Below are 6510 nucleotides of genomic sequence, written 5' to 3'. Positions count from 1 at the left end.
TCCATAGAATTTAATAAATGCCTCCAAATCATCGTTCATTATTCTGTAACATTTTAACAATATAAAAAAGGCGTGTCTGGATTTGGTAACGAAATTGTTTGCACGTGTTTCAAGACACGGAAGAACAGTCACACGGTATATCACATTATAGATCAATAGTGTTCTATTACCTTCCAATAATGATACTAACGCGGTGAGACAAGTTTGATCTCCTAACTAACCAGTCTGTTTACTTATTGCCGGGTCAAAAGCCATTCTATATGTATAGCTCTCTACTGATTGTGAGTCACAAAGGGTAATGCGTCTGCCAGCGGTCCATGTGTACATCCAAGTTGGGGTGAATCTATTTCTTCATTTTCGTCATTACAATTACCCAGTTGACCATTAAAGTGTAATCATTGCACGTAATTATGTATTGCAGAACGCCAGGTATCAGGTTTGTCTCTATTCATCAATTATCAATGTTTCATGATATTATTCCTGTGGTATCGTTTGTGTACTTCATGATTAATAATTATTTATAACCCTGTACTATATACATACATTGAAATTTTAAATCTATCTACTTTTTTTAATCTGAATTTATTTTACATAATTATGAATTTTAATCCAGGGTGAAAAGCAATTTTTATTAAAATTTTGTGATGTATATAAATATTGAACACTGTTTTCAACATTATTTTAATCTAATATCGAAGATAATGAAATGCGTTGGAATAGAGAGATTAAGACTTCAAGGTGATGTCAACATTTCTTAAATACCAGGATAAATTTTAAGCGGATGAATGTACGTTCGTTTCGTACGGTTCACTGCAGCAGCGAAACTCTTGAATATGTATGCTTATACTACATATGTATGCATGATCCCGACGAGTCGCAAGATTTACGTAGCTCTAAACGGTGATCTCAAGGTGAGCGTTCACAGAAATGAGTTGGGTTTATACAAAACTTGAGCTGCGGAACGAGTATCTACATTTTCCCTTAGTTGATCGATGAGTAATTAATTTGAAACGAGATTTATAACGTCAGCTTTATCGGCTCTCTTGGTTCGCGTGTCTGACCACAATCGCCTTGTTCTACTTATTACGATCAAACGAATGATCTGAATACCAATGCGGTTATTTCTATTCACGATAGTTAGATATATTGTATTTGCAATTGAAACTTTTTCAATTGGCTAGTTATGTGAATTTTCATCAACGTTTAGTCAATATTCGATTTCATTCACCCGTGTTCAGTCGAGGGTACAAATTCTATTAAGTTAAATCCTTGTTTGAATTTGTATTCTACGTAAAATTGCGAAAGCAATTCTTTTGATGGAAAACGATGAAGAGTGGGCAAGAGCACTGCTTTCAAATATTAATTTTACGTTTCAACAAAAATTGGGATATTAACTGTAACAAACAAACCTCGGAGCAAAGGATATTTTTATGCGAGATGAAATCATTTAATACCAGATAAAATCGAGTCAGACAGAAACGCAGGTGAGGCGTCACATCGAGCGTGTCCGATTAAAATCCGAACGATGTAGGATTATTCCAATGCGCTCGCGAGACATGTCCTTGACGACCAGTATACTTATTCCTTTCACGAGGTTCGTTCTGGAATCGGATACATTTCCAATTCTCGTCTGGCGCACACCTCAGCTCAATGCGGAGAACCACTTAATTAGCTACCATACGATCTCGCAATTCGAATGTCGGAACCGGTTTTACATGTATATATATGTGTGTACGTGATTACGAAACGGACGTAAGATGTAGAGACTCAAATGGAATTACTACTCGATTCATGACTTGGATACATTTGGTTGGAAGCTTTCCAATAATTGCTTTGTGTCAATAGCACCACAATAGTCTTGTTATTAGAGGGAAATAACCTATTGTAGAAGGTACTTATAATAATTTAGAAATAAATTGTACCTATAACTTATTTCACAATCATTCAGAACAAGGAAAAAACTGTGTTTAATTTTTTTTTAATTTTAGCTTTCCTGAGATTGAATAATAGTATAGATTCAATAATATAATCTGGTGATAAATAATAATTAAAGAATTAATATTTCTTCTAACATAAGTCAATTTTCTTCAATTCTTAACTCGAAAAATCCGTAAGGAATGAAACCATTAGTAGGCCACAGACGTAGGTTCATTGACGTTGGTAAATTGCGTACGAAGGGGTCCGTCTAATTATTTTTGACTAATGATCGACTCCGTCGAAATTCGAAACCATTGTTTCGTTCAGGACAAAACAAGGATTAAATGCGTGGGGCCGCCAGGAAAGAGAAATTGTGTGAGCCCGAAAACAGCGTATATAGGGAATGTGGCGAAATTAACTAAAGTAAATTGCGTGGAAACGTGAAAGCTATTGGAAACTCGGTGTATGATCCGATTACGCCTTCCCTCCGATTCCCTTACTGGAAATCTCCCACTGGAATAACGGTGACGATATTCTGTTAGTTAGCTTCTTTGATACAATTTGCATGATACGTTTTGGCACATTTGCATAGTTATTATGTTTGGTTTGGTCATCGACGGGGAACTTTAAGTGGTAAGCTTGAAACGACGAGAAATTAGGTGAGAAGCTCGCTGCGAATACGTATGATCGTTTCCCTCAACCCCCGCTAACAATCCCGTTATCTCAAACAGAACCGTCTTATAAATAATCTTTATATCTGTGACTTAGTACAGGAAATATCAATGTTATATTTTTGCAAAAAATTGATCAAACTCGATATTGAGTTTGAAAAGAGTTGTGTATTCTATACAAAAATGATAATTCCAAATTCTTTCTTTTGACTTCCTCAAAAGTTTATGTATTGACGACAGTATAATAACATAATTATTTAAAATTGCAATTGCATTAGACGAAAATTTAGCCGAACTAACTTGTTGCACATGGATAGAGAACGCGCAGTATTAAACTATGTTCCTGGCTGTTAGAATTAAACTTATTTTATTGATCGCTTAGCATATCGTTTCCAAGAGGAATTACTTAACATTCCAATGTATTTCGAGGTTGAAAATATTCCTGTCGCGTGGCGTCTTGAAATTGTAACGGAGCGCTATGCGAAACAACGAACGCAAGCATGCTGTTCCAGCTTTATCCAATTTATGTTGTAATCTGAGCGCGCGAATTTCAGACATTGCAATTAACAGGAAAAGATTTACATCCTTGCCGCAAGAAGTATTTCTATAGCCGGGAATTATTTCGGCGGACGTTAACAATTTTTGATAGGGAAACCTTTCCTTCCATCTCTTTCTCTCTACTCTGTTCAGAAGTTGTTCACGCGCAAATTAATCAAAACCGCGTATCATAGTCGCCATCTCGACACAACATAGTTCAACGCGAACTTCTTAATAACTTTCTTGTTGCACCGCCATGTTCGAAATGTGATATCGCGGCGCAGACGGCTTATAGTTAATTGCTTTCGGCCCGAGCACTCGTCATCTATTCAAACATTCTCAGCGAGCGATAATTGTACGAATAATTAATCCCCGCTGATTTCGTCTGTTTTACGAAATTTTCCAATTTCGCAGTAAAAAATTCTTCTCGCTGTGGACAATGGCGGTTGAATTAATTGGAAAATAAAACGAACGTAGTCGGAAACGTCAATTGTACATGACTATATTGTGCCGCATTGTACATCCGTGTTGGATTACATATTCTGGAATATATTTCCCAAGCAACGAATTTCTCTGCGGCGACAATTTTTCAATAATTTTCCCCTCGAGGACTGAACGCGACGTTACGTTTCAAAACGAGACACGGGAGACAAAGGATTCGATGTTTACTGGAATGTCGTTCGCGGATCGGTTTCGGGCAATCGACCATTTCAGCTGGATTGGTAATTTACAATTAATGCGCAATCCGTGCGGTAACGAGAAAATTATAATGACGGACGCGGTAAAACAGTCGGGTACTTAATTGCATGGACGACCGATGAGATAATACGAAATACATAATGTGCGGTTTGCGTTCCAGCATACAAAGCATAATTACGCTGAATGAAGTCTACTAGGTTTCATTCATCCGGCGTCGAGTATTTAATTATATTTAACTAGTGTGCAAACACGAGATGTTTAGATAAAAGAAAATATTTCATTTAATATTGTACGATAAATCGCGAAGATTATTAAAAATGTTTTTTCATATGTTGTTACTCAATACTGCCTACTGTTCAATCAATTACAATTTTTCTAATCATTGAATAACCTTAATGGATATTTTCCAAGAGAATATAGAATTGGCGCTATTGATAGGGAAATCCAATATTTATCGAATTAAAAAATTAAATAGAACTGGACGAGTGAGATTGTCAATATAGAATAACGGGAATTGTGTCACCGGCACTGTTGCATTTCAAATGATGAACTAGCTGAATGAATCCTGTTTCGTAAACGATCATAACACAAGTGATTCAATTATTTTGGGGTAATGAAGCATTCATCTCGATTTTTCATGGTTTCCTTGTCGGATACGCATCTCACCTTCGTCATGAAATGGACGATTTTCTTCTTGTTAGGTGTCCATACAGCGAAGTAGTTCTCTTTGATTTTCGTGTTTGTCCCTTCACTTTACGGAAATCGAGACACGAGTCGTTCGTGGATGAGCAACGAATGAAATAACACTGATCGAACACGGAATAGTTGCTGACAAACCTTCGTCCTGCTGCTCTTGCTGCCCCACCTTCAGCATCTTTCCTCCTCGATTCGAGCGGAACAGCGCGGCATCACAAAGTGCAGCTATTTGAGTAGGGATTTCGATGCTTATCGAGGCGAGCATAGCTATTTGTATTCCAGAGGTACACCGGATTGTTACACTTTTGTCTATTGATCCAGAGATCAACGATTTTCCTTTGTTTTTTCTCATGAATTCCGAAGAAGAGAACATGGCTGTAGAACGATAAACGCAGCTGCCTCGCGCTGATTTTCCTCCGTGCAGAAATCGTTTTCAACGAATTATTTCTGCTACATAACACTAATAAAATTAAACTTTTACATGTACTTGTGAAAGGAATTTACGGTGATGGAATTTTTGATAATTTAAAAAATTGTCTGTAATATGTCTCATTGATCTATACGGAAACACTGAATAACTTGCTTGAAATTTCAAAAAGTTAATATTGTGTAAAAAATTTCAAGAGTCATTCTATAAAGTATTTAAAGACATGTGACCACGTATCCGTGTCACATTGTTTCACGGCCGGCTATTCAAATGGGATTCAATTAACTTCAGCTTTGACAATTGAAATTGATTTCCGCTATTATCCGACATGCGTTTCCAACCATTACAATCGTTACAATAACGGTAAATGTTACCGTTTTTTCACAGTGTATTATTAAAATGAACGTAGTGAGATCACATCATGTACTCATTTATTCATTGAATAAAGAACAAGTTTTTATAAATGATACTTCTTCGATAACAATATTGCAATTGCGTGGCGTATATGGTTACAGGGTAATATCAATCCACAATACGTGCGACACTGGTGAAACTATTAATTACAATTATAGTTCTCCCGGATGAGAAAGAGAGGAGATTTAAGATAATCATACATCACCTATTCCAGGGGTAAACGTGGGTATTCGTATCTTAGTTTGTATCAAGATGTGACGCAGAACATTCATTAACGAGACTGTTATCGGTATTTTCCCATCCCATTAATTATGATATAAACACGAAGAAAAATAACGCGGATTATCAGATTACTCTGGAACAATGGATATACACATAGAGGAACAAGTCCTGTGAACGTGTTAATCCATCTTTTAAAGCTTCTGGTATATTATTCAAGAAATTCTGAAGAGCAGAATTCCTGAGAAGTATAACATTATTATTTCTCCTTAAACATACTTACCTAAAAAATATAAAACTTCGTGGATTAAAAAAAATGTAGTCCCGTAAAAAATACTGGAAAAATGTGTTCATGGTACTAATTAATTAGCAGTTGGACAATATCGACCCCAGTAACCCTCGAAAAGGAACCCCGTATCAAGACCCTAACCATATGATCATTAATCGTTGGAATTAATTACTGTGGCACTTTTCTGCCTTTGCTTTCACAAAAAGACTATCCCTTCGGAATTTCTGTAAGTATGCGACGCGAACCTGATTTATTTGCATGGGGCCACGAAACATTACCTTTATCTCTGACTACCTTCATCTTCTAAAAGAAAATATTTGTGCATATACATGCAATCAAATGAATAAATATTTTTGTTTTATATAAGTTTTAATTATTTGCACTGAAACAATTTTGAATGGGTAGGTATTATAGGACAGTATTTTTATAACTGGTATAAAGTAAAGGAAAAATTATGCTGGAGAATCTGATTTAACTGAAAATTATACAACAGGAAATAAATTATACAAATTCTCACTCATTTGATCACTTTTAGCTCGCAGCGTAGCTTATTTGCGTTGAAATGAAACAGAATATTTTTATTAAAAAAAAAAGTACAACAGTCGGTGCTGGCTAATTTTTGTTGACTAGTTATGCAGTCA

The 6510-nt window shown here is 35.9% G+C and overlaps 1 protein-coding gene across 1 annotated transcript in view; it reads right to left on the bottom strand.

Moving 5' to 3' along the window:
• Window positions 1-4649, bottom strand: part of LOC108623132 (UNC93-like protein) — a 15588-nt gene extending 10939 nt beyond the window's left edge. Inside the window, exon 1 of the mRNA XM_018021440.2 lies at window positions 4491-4649. The gene's annotated coding sequence lies outside the window, so the exon portion shown is untranslated. The remainder of the gene's footprint in view (window positions 1-4490) is intronic.
• Window positions 4650-6510: the final 1861 nt, after the last annotated feature.

This window comes from Ceratina calcarata, unplaced genomic scaffold, assembly GCF_001652005.2.
Source record: "Ceratina calcarata isolate Rehan_Ccalc_2016 unplaced genomic scaffold, ASM165200v1 scaffold253, whole genome shotgun sequence".
Taxonomy (NCBI): Eukaryota; Metazoa; Arthropoda; class Insecta; order Hymenoptera; family Apidae; genus Ceratina; species Ceratina calcarata.
Note: the sequence above shows the minus strand (reverse complement) of the source record. Positions and strands in the feature narration are given on the sequence as shown.